Consider the following 18,597-nt stretch of genomic DNA (forward strand, 5'->3'; position numbering starts at 1 on the left):
AACATACTTCAGAACAGGGTGTCAGAGGGGTGGTGAGGTTGGGGAATTTTCCCATTAATTTCCTTCCCTCCGTGATTAGAAGTCACTTTTGAGACATGAACTTTGCACCTCATGTAGGCCAAGGAAACGTCTGTGGTCAGGGAACATCCCCAGGCAGAGATGCGGAAAGCTACGAGCATTTCTGAGAACTGTCTAGGGTGACCTCCAGGGTGGACCAAGGAGGTATAGGAGGGCACCCACAGCATCTGCCCCTCTGCCTCTCAGCCCCTTTGTCTTCTCTGATGAGGTTGTATTACCCCCACTGCAGCATCTGTTGGTAGCAATTTCTACATTACCTCATAACATCCCATCGTCCAGCCCAGTCCGTCCTGGCTTCTCACTCCCTCCGGGACCCCAACCTAATAATTGTTTTTATCACATTGGAAGCTGTCACACATTGACACAACCATTCTTTCTCGGTCACACATCCCCTTCAAGGCGTCATTTCCCTCCTTCGCCATCATCGTAATCATACCCTTGGGTATTTCCCTGAACTCTCTTGCCTCTCTCTCTTCAAATTGTGCTAGTCTGGAAAAATCCCATTCCTTAGTCAAGTCCAAACGTCTGTCTAATTTATGCGTGTAGCCTCATTGTGTTTTGTTTTATTTTATTCATTTATTTATTTATTGATTTATTTAACGTTTATTTTTGAGACAGAGAGAGACAGAGCCAATGAACGGGGGAGGGTCAGAGAGAGGGAGACACAGAATCTGAAACAGGCTCTGAGCTGTCGGCACAGAGCCCGACGCGGGGCTTGAACTGCACAGACCGCGAAATCATGACCTGAGCCGAAGTCGGCCGCTTAACCGACTGAGCCACCCAGGCGCCCCATCCTCATTGTATTTTAGACATACCAACCTTCTCTCTCCTTAAGCCTCCAAAATCTACCCCACCCTCACCCTCAACTGGTTACATTGCTTCTTTGAGGAACTGAATCACTCAGAAGAGAACGTTCCAAGTTTCCACAGTGCAGCCGTCTCCCTTTTGCATCTGTACCCTCCTGTTACTTTTGCCTGAATATTCACCTCAGGGTCATATCTCAACGGCTCAGTTTTGTGCTGGGGGCTATCCCCTCTTGCTTCCTTGAGGACAGAACTAATTCTTTGCTCTTTCCCCTACATCATCTGTTTTTCCCTAGGCCACTTTCATCGAGACACAAACATGGTAAGTATGCCTCCTGTTCTAGAGATATTTTCTCGAGATCACACCCCCCTCAAACTTTTGCCTCTTGTTTTTGCTCCCCTTTATAGCAAAACACCTCAAAATAGTCTTTTATACTTATTGTCCCGCCATTTTTCCTCATCTTATCTCCTAAATCAATGTCAGTCAAGTTTCCATCACCACCACTGCAACAATAAACCACTTGTAAATGCCAATATTGATAAATCCATATTAATAAACCCAATGGCTGATTCTCGTCCCTCATCTTACTCGTAGTTGCATGGAACTCAAGCTGATCACTTTCTTTCCCTTGCTATATGTTCCCCGCTGGACAGTATTATTTTTGGTAATCGTTTTAACTCACTGATGCCTTCTTCTCAATCTCCCTCCTCATCTCTGGAAACTCTAAGATTGGAAATGTCTGGGCTGAATTCAACACCATTATTAGTCTCTGTTTATATCTGATTCCAATGTCTATATGCTCTTTATCTACTCTCGTGTCTTTAATCAAGCTCCAGCTTAATTACCACCTGTCTGCTGGGAAGTCCAATTATATCTGTAGTCTAAACTTCTCTCTGACCTCTAGAATAATATACCCAACTCCTGTTTCAACAGCTCTATGCGGAGGTCCAAAAGACATATCAAATCTCAGATGCGTAAACCCAAAACACACGATCTCTCACTCAAGCCTGCTCTTCCTTTCAATCTCTCCGTCTCAGTAAACAGAAACTCCATCCTTCCAACTGTTCATTCCAAAACCTTGTAGCTATCTGTATGCCTATGCTTTTGTCACATATTATCTCAAATCCGTCAGCAAATCTTCTAAGCTCCCACACTCAAACTACAACTGAAGTCAACACAACCAGGCTGGTCTAAGCCGCTGTTATTTCTTGCCTGGATTACCGTGATAGCCTCCTAACTGGTCTTCTGCTTGCTGGCCTTTCCTCTGTGAAGTTTAATCTCACCTCCAAGTGATTCTTCCAAGAATTGAATTATATTGGTTCTTCTTTGTTTAAGATCCACTAATAACTTCAGAACCCACTCAGTAAAAGCCTATAAGGCTTGGCATGGTCAGACCCCACAGTATCTCCATGACCTCATCATTTCCTCCTCTCCTCCCCCTTTTCCACTTTACTCCAATCCCGATGACTTCCTCATTATTCTTCAGTTGGGTCAGACAGACTACCACCCCGGTATCTTTGTCCTTGCTGGAATCTCTGTAGCATACCCCCTCTTCTATTGAAGTTACTCAAATTTCACTTCTCAGGTGTTTGCTGACCACCATATTTAATATTGTAGCCCACCACATTCCCACAGCCCCCCACTTCGCGATGCCTTTCCAAACTGTACTGTTACCATAACAGTCACCAACACATGGCGTGATGTTTTTAAAGCACATTCATTTATTGGTTATATCTCTTGTCCTAGAATGCAAGCTTCATAAGAGCAAGGATTCTATCTTTGGTTCTCTGTTCCTAGAAAAGTGCCTGGCATGTGGCTGGTGTTTAACTGATATTTGTTGAAGAAGTGATTAAATGAGAACCTGGTTTGGTCTCCCAAACAGGTTTTTCATTTATTAGCTGTGTGACCTTAGGCAAGTCTCTGGAACATCCCAGCTATATTTCCTCAGCCATACAGTCGTATAGCAAAACCTAATTATGGAACTGTTGTAAGGAGTCATGTTTGCAAAATATCCTATTGTAACACTTGGCATGAAATATACATTCAGTAAATATCCACGGAGTCTGTTTTCCCTAAACAGAGACTACCAAAATTTCTTACAAATTCCAGAATTTATTTCTTCCGTCTTTCCTACCCTACCACCTGCCCTCAGGTATTTTCACCTCTGCTTTTATTTTCCATGCATTTTGCGAAGCAAATAGCAATTGCTCACCTTGGGGCCGCTCAGTTGACAGCGTGGGTGTTACCAGTGCCTAGTGTCAAATAATCAGACCTTCCTTCCTTCCTTCGTTCCGTGTCTTTATTGTCGACCTAAAGACCATGTGTAGGAGATTTAATAGACTTGGAAGAAACTGTCCCATGAGCTTAAAATTTAATTATGAAGCTAAAATGTCACCCTTCCAACAGTGGATATGAAGCAAAATGACTCAGATCTAGTTATTAGATGTATGCAGGAATGAATGTTTTGATGGTTACAAATGTAGAGAAAGCTCTCTTGAGAGAGGTAATATTTGATCTTAACCCTGAAGGATGGATAGGCATGTCGCTCACAGTAATTAATGTCAACGGCAGCAACAAACCCCAAAAGAAGAGGCGCTCAACATAATAAGTGTTTATTGGTTGCTTGTGTCACACTTTGATGTGAATGGAGGGGCTCTTCTAGGTCAGTGCTCTCCCAAACGACAACGCACATGATCTTCTAGATATGCCCTTTGCACTGTCTTCTAAGAGCACCAAGGGCACCCTTTATCTCTGCTAGCCCCTCAATAAAACAGTTTATAGGGTTAAATACAGAGTCTTGATTCAGTGTGACCTGCAGAGAGTGCTACTCTGATTTGGAGCTGCCAGTGGATGGTTTTAGGTTTCACAAAGGCTTGAAAGCAAGAGAGTATTGTGGCCGGTGCCCCAGAGAGGGTGTGTGGGTCTCAGGGTGTGGGATCGGAGAAAAATGGTGGACCATTCCTCAACATTTTATACCACAGGACAAACGAGAAGGCACTTGAGACTGGCATGGAAATGTATGGGTCTGTTGAAGAGACAGAAACATCTATAAATCAGGCAAACAGGTGTGCATGGGATTACAGGTTCATTAATGAAGCGATGGACCTTTGAGAGAGAGAGAGAGATTGCATTTCAGAAATTGTCATACAGTGGTTTGTTTATGATGAGGCTTGTGACCTTGGAGGCTGCACGATGGCACGCTGCATCTCTTGAGAAGATTACAGTGTAATTATTACTCTAATGGGCTGCAAGTGAAGACTTTAACTAGAAAGTTCCTATTTTCTCTCTCAGAAGGGTATGCGGGGGTGAGATATTGGGACTAACTCAAAGGTAAGGTATTGCTTAAAACCATTTCAGCAAAGAAAAGAGAAGACAAATGAAATTTCTAGGGAGAGGACCCCTTTCATTTAAAGTTTATTTATTTTTTTGGTGGGGGGACACCTGGGTGGCTCCATTGGTTGATATCTGACTCTTGGTTTCAGCTCAGGTCATGATCCCAGGGTCGTGTGATTTGAGTCCCATGTCAGGCTCCAAGCTGAGCATAAAGTCTGCTTAAGAGTCTCTTTCTCTTCTTCTGCCCCTCTCCCCCACTCGTATTCTCTCTCTCTATGAAAGAAGAAAGAAAGAAGAAAGAAAGAAAGAAAGAAAGAAGGGGAGAAGGAAGGAAAGAAAGAAAGAAAAAAAAAAAGAAAGAGGAAGGAAAGAAGGAAGGAAGGAAAGAGAAAGAAAGAAAGAAAGAAAGAAAGAAAGAAAGAAAGAAAGAAAAAGAAAAGTTTTTTTTTTTGTTTTTTAAGTAATCTCTACACCCAAAGTGGGGCTAGAACTCATGACCCTGAGATCAAGAGTTACATGTTCCTCCCTGAGCCAGCCCGGTGCCCCAGCACTTCCATTTAAAGGTGATTGCATACCTTCCAAGATAAGCAGTACCTATTTTTCCTCGATGTGTCTCTCTTTCTCCTCTCTCTTTCCTACCTTTAGCTTTATCTCCGATTCCATTTCTTTCTCTCTGTATTAGTTTTGGTTTTTCTATCTACATGTCTGTCTGTGGACCTGCCTTATCGCTCATATCTGGCCATGTGCCTCTGTTCTAAGGGATGATCAACTTTGTCCAACAGGCCATATAATCCTCTACACGTTTATGAAATAATGATTAAGTGCCTCTCTTTTCCAGTGTTACGCCAGGCCAAAGAAAAAGAAACCCAAACCGAAGCCATTAATTCCATAGTCTCTAATGTAAGCAGGATGTTTTCCATAAAACAAACAATTATCCAAGATGGGGACTATTCCAGTGGACATAACAGATGGTCTCTAACCAGTTTGTAATTTCTGTAATAGTCTATACCAGACTAGCCGGACCTGGACTTACTCTTAACTACCTCTGGCTCCGCAACAGAATTCTCCAATGCCTCTTTGATGATCGACTTCAAGGCACTTTTATAGCAGCTGAGAGTTTACTTTACCTCACTCTGGAAGAGGCGCCGTCATCCGCCCGTTTGCTCTTAGTAAGAAAGCCATGCAGGAGACATGAAGAAAGGGGTGAGATTATCTTTTTCTTCGTAAGGCTTTGTCCCAGAGAAATGAGGAATTTTACAAAAGAACCTAATAATATTTCATATTTATCAAACACCTAACGTGTGCTGAACTGTGCTAAGCATTTTAGAGACACAAACTCCATGTAACATGCACAACAACGCTGAGGAGTACTTACTCTTGTCAAGAAACTGAGGCTTAGTGAGGAAAGTAACACACTGGAGGTCCCACCATCTGTAAGGAGCGGAACCATGTTTCACGTTGAAGGTTGACTCAAAAGTCCCCGTGACTGTGTGGCTACTGAGGGCCATACATTAAGGCCACATAACTGCTGAGCAGTTCTTCCCTAGTAGGCATTTTTTCTGGAAAAAATTTTAAAAGGTTATTTCTTTATTTTGAGAGAGAGAGGGAGAGGGAGTGAGCAGGGAAGGGCAAGAGAGAGAGAGGGAGAGAGAGAGAATCCCAAGGAGGCTTTGCACTGTTAGTGTGGAGCCTGACATGGGGCTGGAACTTGTGAACCCTGAACTCATGACCTGAGCCAAAATCGAGTTGGTCCCTCAACCGACTGAGCCACCCAGATATCCTTCGTAGTAGGCATTATTATCTCCATTTTATATGTAGGAAAACTGAGGTCTAGAAATTAAGTATGTGACTAAGAGAATGTAGCTGGGAAGAGGTTATTTTGCATTTATACTCAGGCTTACCGAGTACCAAAGTACTTCACTCCTCAGAGTACTGTCTTTCTCATCCTACTGCCTCTCGAACTCATTGCAGTCAAGATCTTATGTTCTTATCTCCAAGCTAGATCCCTGAGAGTGAAAGTTATTTTTTCCCCTCGGTATCAATCACCAAGTCAAAAAATCGTATTTATTATTGGTTTTTTTAATATCTAGCATCTGCGAAGTTTGGTGGTCAGAACTGAAAGAGGTAGGAAGACCAGAAGCAACTGGTTCCTACTCTCAAGGAGCGATGGTCTTAATTGGAAAGAAGAAAGAGAAGTTCATGATAAAGTTAAATGGATTTTCTGGACAACAGAAGACGAGTCCTACGGCAGCATACGATGAATGGTTGAGAGAAAGTTACAGACAATATGTGCTGTAGGATTTCAGAGGAGGGAGGAATGGGGAGCAGATGGCCCCTGCTCTGTCGGTAATACACCTTCATATATTTAAAGCCCATCATTAAGCCCTTTAGAAATCCCTTGCTTACGACAAATCTTTCATCCTTATTTGGGAATGCTATTCGCCACCCCTTTCAGTGTGTGCTTGCTTCTCCTCCAGCCTTCCCAGTTTTCTTAGATACGTTGGCATCGGAAGCACAACGTAACGAGACGAGTGAAAAGTTGTTCCTTTGAGGTTCCGTGTGAGCTGAGCCTTTCCCTCAGACCATGGGACGACTTACAGGCAACAATGAAAAACTACTCTGTTGTCCCAACATACTCTTTTCTGGTATCCCCGAGTAAGTGAAAATATATGTGTAGGCATTGTCACATCAACCTTGAGATCGGGGGGCACGACCAGCCATACAGCCCAAGCCCGTGGTAGACTCAAGGACGCGATGGGGAGGGGAGGAGGCATGGGAAAATTCCCCAGCCCTCCCGTAGATTTATCCTTCCCATCCAGCTGGTGCTCGGCTTTGTGGGCGCGTTATTGGGTAGCATCTTTAAAATAGAAATACTCTAGGGGGGGCCTGGTGGCTCAGCTGGTGGATCTCGTGGTTTGTGAGTTCGAGTCCCGTGTCGCGCTCCACACTGACAGTGCAGAACCTGCTTGGGATTCTCTCTCTCTCCCCCAATCCCTCTCTGTCTTTCGCTCCTTCTCTCTCAAAATAAATACACTTAAAAAAATTTAAAAATAACAGAAATACTCTTGACTCCTAGATATACATAATCCCCTCCTCATAAAGCCTGAGAATGTGTTTGTGTGGCTGGGTGAAGGGGGAAGGGTAGCGGGGTGTGAGATTACTGCTCCTGGCGGAGAAAGGGAATCAAGGAAGAAATTGCAAGAAACGCTAAGGGCAGGGCCGCAAAAGGCAGGTGCAGAGTCCTGAAGTAAATCTCACCCACTGCCCCACCCCACCAGGGACTAACCCTGTTGAAAAGTTCACAGCTCTAGAAATATATGCACCCATTTTTTTTTTAATCACCCTTCAATCAAATGTCAAACACAAATCCCTAGAGACCAAAAGGTTAGGCCATCACAAATGTCCTCCCATCTCAAATCAAAGGTGACAGAGACAAGAAAAACAGACACGATAACCTTGAGAGCTTTTATCTCCTGGACAGCTTTCAGGATACATGTTTCACCAGGGTTGTTCAGAGTCACTTTTGTAGCCCGGCCCGGTGTGTCACCTGATAGTTCAAGCCACCTAGTTTGCTGAAAACAATTCCCTGTGAAGAAACTGCCAACAATCTTGGATGCGCATTTTCTGTTAGAGGATGTTGGAAACTTTCCAAAGAGCCAGGAATTCCTTTCTTAGGGTTCCTCTAGTCCTGTGGTGGACACGGCCACCAGCCCAGGCTGCTCTGTAGAGGCCGTCGCTTCAGCCAAGCACATGACTCGCTCGTCCAGCCGGCGACAAGCAGGCAACGGGCGAGACCTGTGGTCACCCAGAGGTGTGGAAAGAGGACTCCAGAGCTGGACTGGGAGGTGGAAGGTTCAGAGATTTGGCTGGGGATTTACTATCGTCAATTAGGCTTATTTACTTTCTGATACATTATCGACGAGTGACGCTAATAGCATTATGACATATCCCCATGGGTGTGTCGGGTTAAGATATTTTGTGTGCCAGCTTATCAAGAAAATAGCATATTTCAAGAAATAGTTGTTTAATCTAGGCCTCCCATTATCCAAAGAGAAAGGAGTTTGGAGGGGGGGGGGCTGGAGCGTGTAAAGAGAGAACAGAGTGATGGCTGCAGGACAGTTCCCCAGACCCTGAACAATAGTCTCTTTATTTTGGTGGCCAAAGATATGAAGTGTGATCTTTCCTGAGACACATTTTTCCACACTCCAACTTCATATGGTCCATGCGATGCCTGTAACAGTTGCTCACTACAGGTTACAGGGGAAATAAATGGATGGATGAATGACTGGCTTTTCTAAGGAGCTTCTAGATATTTTCCTCAAAGCGATGGCCTGATGAGCCACAGCAGGTTATGTCTCAGACACCACGGAGGTAACCCCTTCCAAGCATGACAGTAACAAACCCTGGAAGGACACCATCCTGGAAACGATTTCCATCCACAACTCCTCAAAGCACAAGAGAACCTCATGCTGGTTGCGTTGGGGGTGCCCGTTACAGCCCGAGTCCTCTCCGACTTCTCCTCAAGCCCATCTGCATGCCGGTTCCGTGTGTAATCTTGCTGGCTGTAGGATTACTGATGACTGACAGCCATTCCCTGAGAACATCGGGTCTGCCTGTAGCCTGGCTGTGCATGGATGCTTTACGGTGACAGGATTAAGTGCTGAAGCTTCTCCAGGGACAGCCCATGTTCAGGATGTGTGTCTGAGATCCTGTCAAACATGGCAGCCGGGGGATGGCTACTAGGCATACGTCCCGTGCATGAAGAGTATCACAGAGACAAAGCACCGAGGTTCGCTTGCAGGCTGGCTTCCCTGGGCTCCCTACTTTTGTCTGTCTGGCCAAGAAGATGTTGGTGGGAGGCAAAACACCACTCCTTTATTTTGAGTGGTGTTTTCCCAGTCATTAAGTGTGTTACAACCTCAACCCCCAGCTGGATCCTCATAGACGTACGACACACTCTCGTCTTTGTCTAGGGATTAAACTTCCTGAACCAAATGTTTGACAGAATATGTGAGGAACAAGGAAGGGGGAAAGTAACCAAACGATTGCAGCTTGGGAGCTGTCAAAACACACGGGTTTGGTCACTGACAGAGAAGAATCAGCACACTGAATTAATAAGTGAGATTAGTACATAGTTTCATACTACTCAACAACTCAGATTCGGAAGAACGTTTCATTCTCAAGAACTCTTGACTTTCAGTCCTAAGGCTTACTGCATAATGAATATTAAGGCTTCAAGGAAGAATACAGGTCTTGACTTTGTTTTCTCTGCTTATAATTTATGAGGAAGAGATTCTTGGGGTGCCTGGGGTGGCTCAGTGGGTTGAGCGACCGACTCTTGATTTCGGCTCGCATCACCATCGTGCGGTTCATGAGTTCAAGCCCTGAGTCATTGGGCTCTGGGCTGACAGCACGGAGCCTGCTTGGGATTCTCTCTCTCCCTCTCTCTCTCTGCCCCTCCACCTCGTGTGCATGTGCGCACTCTCTCTAGCCCTCAAAAATAAATACATTTTTTTTTTAAAGAGAGAGATTCTTCCATTCTTCCATCATAATACAGTCACAGGTGGAGCTAGACTGAAAGACTGAAGGGAACAGATCTCCCAGATTCTTTGTGGATCCCATATATATATATATATATATATATATATATATATATACCAACCCAGGAAGCTAGAATTAAAAGTAGCTTCCAGATTTGGAATGAGAGAAACTCTTAATCCCTGCTATTAGCACCCCCCCCTTCCTAACCCTGCCACCTCCCCAAAACTCTGCACGGCCTTGCAGCTCTGGGGCACTCCCCAAATAAGTATTCCTTTTCCATTTGCCAACTGAGCTCGAAATTCTTCCGGAGGAAAATAAGTGATGCCATCTAAAGGAAGATTCTGGTCACCGATATTAGACCTAATAATAGGGAAAGACAGACCTGGGGGACTGAAGTAACTGGTCCAGCGCATTTGGACTCCGATCACTGTAATTCAGGTCTTTGGTGAAGCCTGGCCCCATGTGCTCTATCACCTTGCTAGTCAGGCGGAAGGTGACTTCCTCACTTTTCTTTCTTTCTTTCTTTTTTTTTTTTAAATTTGTTTTAATTTATTTATTTTTGACAGAGACAGAGTGTGAGCATGAGCTGGAGAAGTGCAGCGAGAGAGAGGGGGAGAGACAGAATCCAAAGCAGGCTCCAGGCTCCGAGCTGTCAGCACAGAACCCGATGCGGGGCTCGAACTCATGAACCGTGAGATCATGACCTGGGTCGAAGTCGGATGCTTCACCGACTGAGCCACCCAGGCGTCCCCTTCCTTACTTTTCTTGAGCGATGATATGGATGGTTTCTGAGAAAGGCTGAGATATGAAACCAGCACACTCTTCTTCCCTCTCCTGTTCTCTTCTTGTCTCTGTCATCTGACTACCCAGCATTGCCCTGCTTGCTCTTGGTTATTAATGATCCTCTCTTTATTTTGGCCAGTTTCCTGAAATCTTTAGCCACCACAGGGGCTGTGCCTCTTCCAGAAATCCTAGTGTTAGTACAGGCCTGGTGCCAATGACTCCCATAGACATAAGGTCATTTAGAATTATACAATGATAGAGATCATTCACTTTAACATTTTAGTTCTAGAATGGGACACAGAGGCCGGAGAGCTGTATCCAGGTTTAAATGGATAATTGTGGCTGAACAGGGAAGAGAATTTAGGCGTTCTAAAATCCCAAATCACTGATCATTCTGGTCAGTGAGCCGCCTACTGGCCGCTTTCAATGCCTCTACTCCAACTCCAGGGTTAAATTTCTGCTTTCCCCCGTTCACTCGCTTGAGCATCTTACAACTCATTTTTTTTTTTTTAATCCGTCTTGTTCTTTACAGTCCCTGTGCCTTCTCTCCCCGTGTTTCCTCCACACCCACCCCCCACGATCACTCGCTGTTGTTCCCTCACCTTTAGGAGGATACACAGAACTGGCCGAATGGAAAATAAATTCTTCATTCCTTGCCAACCCAGCCTGAGGGAAGTCATTAAGAAGCAGCTCTTCCTGGAGATGTTTCTAATGTGCTTGCTGGAATTGTGGCTGAAATTTCAATATCAAAGGTTAAAGTATCATGGTTTCCTTTACACTTTCTTTTATTTGCAATTACCCTGGGAGGAGAACATATCTGGGCAGGACCGCTGGAGACAATACTTGCCAGCCCAGATCACACTGCGGGGTGGTGGACTATCTTCTCCAAAAAGCAAACTTCTTGAGTCTTTTCTATCCAGCAAATCCAATCATCTTTTGGAAGCCTCATTTTCCTGAAGGCACAAAGCCCCGGGGAGGGGAGGGCGTGCTCAACCCCTGGTGGAATCCCTTCCCATCTACTTCCCAAACTCGTTCCCTATCCCTAACGGGTCGAACTCATTTACCGCGTAAATGATAGCAAATCAGGAACCTCCTGCTGCTTATAATGATAACACTTCCTATAATTTGCATGATAAAATTCAACCGATTTCAGATAGCGTTTCTTAGAGCAGATAGGTGACACCAGGGCTCCATGAGGGGAATAAATTACCACCTCGAGTTCTCTGCCATCGCAGTTGCGGCTTCCAATTGGCTGACATTCAGCCCCAAACAAAAGCACAAAGCCTTGTCTAATGGAGCAATGAGAAGAGATATCTAGGAAATATTAACAAGTTTCTCATGGTAATTTATGCAAATACACGCCATAACTCAGCTGAAGAGGTTCGGCTGGTACCTATGGAAGGGAGCTGCACTAGCCAGGGATTTGATGGAATTCACGCCACCTTATTACATCTCAGAGGTTGTGGGTTTCCATACAAATTAGCACTGGAGAGGCCCAGGGTGGCAATTAGTCCTCAGACCCTCTGCAGCAGAATCACCCCAGGGTGCGTATTAAATGCAGTTTCCGCTGCCTCTGTTACAGACCCATTGAATCAGAAGCCCTTAGCGTGGGGCCTGAGAATCTGCATTTTAATTACCCCCCCCCCACCACCACCACCAAGTGGCCTTTATGCACACTGAATGAGACCGTCTTTCTGAGCCTGCCCCGCCCCCTTGGTCAGTACCATCTACATCTAGGTTAGACTCACAGTGACCCACTCTCTTACTATGTGAATTGGCTAAGATACTTCACTCTTCTCAACCTCACTTTCCTCCTCTATAACAGAAGAGGTGGGCCCGATTACCTCTTAAGTGTCTCAGGCCATCATCCTTTTTTTCAAATGGAGCATGGGCCAAACAAAACCCACGTGCCAGGCGGCCAGTTGCCAAAATGTCCCCGATGGACCCCGGATCCACGTCTCTCAGGAGTTCCGCAGCCTCCCAGGAGCAAGGGAGGCTGCGCGCAGTGCCCCCGTCTGTCTTTGCCTCCCTAGTTTCTTGCCCGCACAGTCGCTTTTCAGTCTGGAAACCATGCTTACCCCACTGTTTCTGCCAGAGCACTGTATCTAGACTCCAATCCTTTCTCCTATTGGTGGCTTGGGCTTTTGAAAGCAAATCCATTATGTTTCTTGCTTTTGTTTTTCTTTTGAAGGTTGGTTATGTTTTGCTTTTCCGCGTCTGTCCTCCAAGGAAATAATGCTTTGTATATTTTATAAACCACAATGTTCCCAGCGCCTAGAGTGGTATCTGTCATGTAGTAGGCTCTCAATAAATCTTCTTTGAATGAAGGAATCCAAGGACAATTACCTGCCGGAAAAGAAAACAGGAAAGGGGGGAAATAGAGGGTGGCCGGGATACATTTTAATAGCTCAATATATTAGCACATAAAGCTAACATTTATTTATAACCAAATACGCTCAAGGTTTTCTACCTGTATTATCACATTTATTCCTCATACATCTACGAGGCAGGTAATAATATATGTATTTGACTCGAGAAACTGGGCTCAGATAGGGTGAAATGTTTATCCAAGGCTTCACAGAAGTTGCTGAGATTGGATTCACGGCCGGGTTTGTCTAACAATAAAACCCATGTCTTTCCATCTCAGCACTTTGTCTCCCAAGATCAAACCCAGCAAAAATTGTTAACCGTTTCATCTAAGTTAGTTCCCCCTCCTCCTGTATTGTAATTTCTTTCTTATCTGAAACTGACTTGTCTGCATCATTAAAAAATCAAAGGCAAGATTGGACCTTGTTTAGATTGGGGTTCAGCTGTTCCCGCAGCCCGGCCACCGTGACCTTGGGAGAGGGTGGGGCAACACAGAGCCTCCTCTGGCATGGTTAGGATGAAGTACCAAGCTCAGGAGACCGGTCCACTACCACTATGCAGGAACTGGGGACATTTCTTTAGGGCCTCTCGTCTCCAGTTTAGGCAGTGCCTTCTCTGTATCCTTCTGGACTTCTCCAGGTGTGGGCAAGGCAGGCCCCTTGGTGCTTGAATTTCCTTTGAAATAACCCCTCCTATTGCTCGTCTGAAGACTTGGTCATTCAGCACATTCAAGGGCAGGCATGCAGGTGATAGCCATCCCTGGACAAAAAGGTACCCAGGAAGGGGTTGCCTGGGTGGCTCATTCCATTAAGCATCTGACTCAGGTCATGATCTCCCAGTTTGCAGGATGAAGCCCCGGGTTGAGCTCTGCACTGACAGCATGGAACCTATTTGGGATTCTCTTTCTCCCTCTCTTTCTGCCCCTCCCTGCTTGTACATGTGCGCACACACACACACACACACACACACACTCTCTCTCTCTTTCCCTCACTCTCTCAAAAGAAATAAATAAAACTTAAAAAAACAAAGGTACCCAAGAAGGCGTGTGTGTGTGTGTGTGTGTGTGCGCGCGTGTGTGTGTGTGGATGGGGGTGGTGGTGGAAGGCATAGTGAGCATCAGGGAAAAGATCATTATAATGGGCAAAGGGCAAGTATAATAAGATGGCTCACTGCTGGCTGACCACTGTCTCCCTGTGTTTATGATAATGCAAAGGACCTTCCTCTGTGGTACAGCTCCCTGAAATTCAAAACCCAGCCAGCGTCCCCTTAAATCCTCCTCCCGTCCTCTTTATTGTAGGGCATCGGCCCATCATAAAATCTCAGCCCACCTTGGCGTGCAGCCCAAGTCCTGATTCTTGTTAGGGAAGAAGTTGTCTACCATTGGTAAGAAGCACGCCTGGAACATGTGCACCCTTGGGAGGTGGTGCCTGTAGCTTTTGCTCAGCCCCAAGCCCTCCCTGCAGGTCCCCGCTCAACCTGTAGCCTGTCCCCTATCTGGCCTCCGTGTCATCTGTCTCTCTGATTTGGTTTGGAGCTGGGCTTCCTTTCGGCTGCAGGGAAGTCTGATTTCATCACGGTTCTTTCTCCGGTCTTTTCTATAACTGTCCTCCCTGCTCCCACGGGCCCACCACATGGGCTGTCTTTGTTCTTCTCACAAAGGGAGTCATCAGCATTGAAGGCTCTTTTCAAGGAGGCAGGGAGGAGGCTCTTGTTTTTCTAAGTCACAATCAGAGACGCATTTTTGGCGCTTCTGCCCTCTTTCAGGCGTGCCGTATAAACATAACTGCATATGAGGTATCGCATGTTCGTGGGCTTAGGATGGGGGGCGATGTGCGTGGGGGGGTGGGGAATGGTACAGTTCATCACAGGAGAAAAACGAGACAAAAAAAAACAAAGGGGGAAGAAGCAAAGGAAGAGAAAGTAGAAGCCGAAGAGAGAAGGAGCTTGGGCCATAAGACCCATAGTAATGGCGCCCCAAGGCTTCAATATCCTACCCCCAGAGTACTGTTTTCAATGTCAGATCCTTTCAAGGCCTCCTTCCGCTCAAGGGTTCAGTGGGCGTTTGGGCATTGTCCAGTGTGACATCCAGGGTGACACCCATCAAGTGCTCCTTTGGGGTCCTTTTTGGGCTGATGCAATTGGAGTTGTCAGCGTAGAGACAGGCAGTGGCGGGGACCAGGGACACCAGCCTGAGGAAGTAAAGCCACAGCACACGGTCTCTTCAGGGTGGTTTCACTGGGTGCCGGGCTCCGTGCCCCAAGGGCGGTGAGTCAGCCTTCCCTTTTCATTTGTCACCCCTGCTCTCTGTCTGTCTTCCCTCAAGGTGGTCTAGTTCAGAGGAACGAGTCAGACGGCCTCTCCGTTGCAGGCTAGATGCCTAGCTCGCCTGTCACCATGGGGACCCCAGTTTGGTTCGGTCAGTTCCTTCATAGCCACCACAGCTGCAAGGCACCCTTGGATCAGCTTGAGTCTGCTTGACGAGAGCTGTGCTTGGGGACCAGCAGTTAGCCTGTTTGTGATCCTGGCCCCATGACCACGCTCACAAGCACTGCTAATGGGGAGGCCGATGAAATAATGCCAGCCACCGCTTGTCTTCCTTCCGGCACTTGGCACTGCTGATAAAACGTGTTCTGCAGATTATCAACACCAACAATTAATGGGGGAGTAATCAACTGTGAAAGGAAGCCAGCTAGGGTGGCAGGGACAATCCAACCTTATATTCTTGGGGCCAGGGCCTCCCAAGGGAGTAGACTACATCCCGGACAAGCAGCCAGTGAACGGACGAGGAGCAACATCTTGGCTTCCACGGGGCAAAAGTTTAGGAAAATGCTAGCCTCGTGCGGGAGTCCACGTGGGCCCAAACTGCAACGCCTGCCAAATTCTCCCTGTTGAGTTAAGCTCCTGATTCCGAAGAAAAAGTCATTTCCGTAAGGTGCAAAGCCATCGGTTTGCGGGCTGGCCGTCTGAGCTGGGAATGACATTCGTTGTATGATTTGTGGCCGCCTCTCTCATTCCTCCACGAGATAACCTGCCTGGACTCGGTGATGAGAGCTAGTAATAATTTACGGCTGGGGGTCCAGCATTTAGGAAAGTAATTCCTGCTAAAACGCAAACAACTTATCAGAGGATAACTCCCTGAGCATTATATGTCGATAATATAATCAGAGTATTAGTAAGAGCGACTCACATTTATCGAGACACTGTCATCGTCGTCATTATCATCATCATCATCTCCATCATCACCCCCCCCCACCGTCATCCTCATTACCGAGTAGGTAACACGTATCTCAATACATACTCGTTCCTGACACTGTTTTCAGCGCTCTCTGTGCGATGCGCCTTTAATCTTAATGACCACATTAGGAGGTAGGTGCTAGCTTTGGGAAGACCAGGAAACTGGAGTGGAGCATTCAAGCAAGTTGGCTGAGGCTACTGGTTAGCAAATATTGGTACCAGAATTCCAAACTAGCAGGCTCTTCTAAACTCTCTAGGGTCTGTGCCTTGACTCACTACTGCACTGCTGGGATAGAGGAAACACACGGATCTTTTTGGTAAAAATGTTTATTTACTTTTTTTTTTTACTTTTTTTTTTCAACGTTTTATTTATTTTTGAGACAGAGAGAGACAGAGCATGAACGGGGGAGGGGCAGAGAGAGAGGGAGACACAGAATCGGAAACAGGCTCCAGGCTCCGAGCCATCAGCCCAGAGCCTGACGCGGGGCTCGAACTCACGGACCGCGAGATCGTGACCTGGCTGAAGTCGGACGCTTAACCGACTGCGCCACCCAGGCGCCCCTGTTTATTTACTTTGAGAGAGAGAGAGAGACAGAGACAGAGAGGGAGTGGGAGAGGGGAAGAGAGAGAGAGGGAGGGAGAATCCCAAGCAAGCTCTATGCTCCAAGCACAGACCCTGACACGGGGCTTGATCTCCTATGAACCGTGAGATTGTGACCTGAGCCGAAAGGAAGAGCTGGACACTTAACTGACTGAGCCACCCAGGTGTCCCAAATGGATGGATCTTAATGTCAGATGTGGGGCTGTGCGACTTGGGGTCTCTCTATGGCTGATTCTGTATTTATGACATGGGAATATAAGTACAGACGTAAGAGGACCAGAGCTAGGTGAGGCAAAGGAGGCGTGCAGATGCAAAATTTAAGGAGGCGCTCGCCCTCAAAGTGGTACGTGAGTCAGCCCCCTACTCACGGCCCTCAGGAGCCAGGGCCTCCTTGCACTATATTGTCCCTTATAGCAAAGATCAAACTAGATAAGAACCTGTACTCAAGTTACGGGCATATTCTAGGTTATTAAGTACAAGTTTCCTTCCTTTGCTCCAGACTATCTAATGAGATCTTTCCCAGGGACCCACTGGCCTTGGCTAGGGCCTGAGCAGCAAGAGAGGAAATGGGGAAGGCCCTGGTGGTGAACTTCACGTCCATTTTGACCCTGCTTGGTGGCCCTGGAACTTGCCAGTGACCATTCCTTCTCCAGTGGCGAAGGTCTCACTTCTTTAAGCCGTGGGTGTGGTGTTCGTGCTGCCTCAGCCCGTCTGCGGTAGTGTGTGCTTTCCACAGGCATGCACGGGCACCCTGTCAGCAAAGCGGTCCCTACCACGGGGTCCTTTTATATAAGCAAATTACCCTTTGCAATAGCAGGATACTGTGGCCGAAAAGGACTTTCTAGGTCGCGTCCTCAAGCGCTCTTATGTTAAAGATGTTACACCAAGGCCTGGGGAAGAGGAACGATTTGCCATAGGTCCCTGGGCTAGTACGACTCGTAAATAGAGCTGGGTCTTCTGCACCCACCGCTTCTCGGGGCTGCCATTCTGGTTTTACGTGGCTTTCCATGCTGTGCATGGGATGTGCCACCAACAAGGCCAGCAGTAGACGTGGCAAGGCAGGGATCTTGCCTTAGTCTAAACAACCTAGTCTTTCCCTTCTAGAGAAAACTGCCGTTAGAAAGATTGAGGGGGACCCCCTTCCCTGTCCAGAAATTCAAAATCAACGTATCAATAACCTTCATGAAAGAAGAAACCATTCCACACCCTCTTTGCTGGGGAAGCGATGAAGTAGGTGAATTCTGTCAGGTGGGAGGAGGTGAGGGAGGATTTGGGGACAGCAGGTAACAAAACAGTTTCTCTTGCCGTCGCAGCTAATTGCAATATTTTCGATTCCAGGACCCAGCACAAGTGCTCCCGCACAATATATGTTCAGCTTCTGAGCCGTTGTGCCCTCTCCTGCCATCTTGGATTCCCAGCACTACAGCCCTAGAGGGAGACGTGGGCTAAACTCAGCCATATGGATGTTGTCACCACAGCATGACAATTAGGCTTTGAGGGACTATTGCTTTATGCATCTTTCTCCACCTTCCCCATCTTCCTAATGATGACAAAGTCACAGGCTAGCTCTGTTCTCTTTTCCCTCTGGTCACAAAGTGACTCCTTCTAAGAGCCTGGATGCTTGTTAATTACTGATGAAGTCTAATCTACTGGAGCCTCTCGCCTGGTGGATGTTCAGATTCTCGGAGACTTGGAGCTGAGTATTGAGATGGGTATTTAGAATAACATCCCCTGGGGGCCTCGCCCCTTGGGAAAGTATCAAAGCATCGAATTACCAAATGCTTCTGAAAGGAACGCTGGCGAGATACAAGAAATACAATCGTCCCTCTCAGATAGCTTCTCCCTGGTCACGATGA

The sequence above is a fragment of the Lynx canadensis genome, chromosome F1 (genome assembly GCF_007474595.2).
Source record: "Lynx canadensis isolate LIC74 chromosome F1, mLynCan4.pri.v2, whole genome shotgun sequence".
NCBI classification, from domain to species: domain Eukaryota; kingdom Metazoa; phylum Chordata; class Mammalia; order Carnivora; family Felidae; genus Lynx; species Lynx canadensis.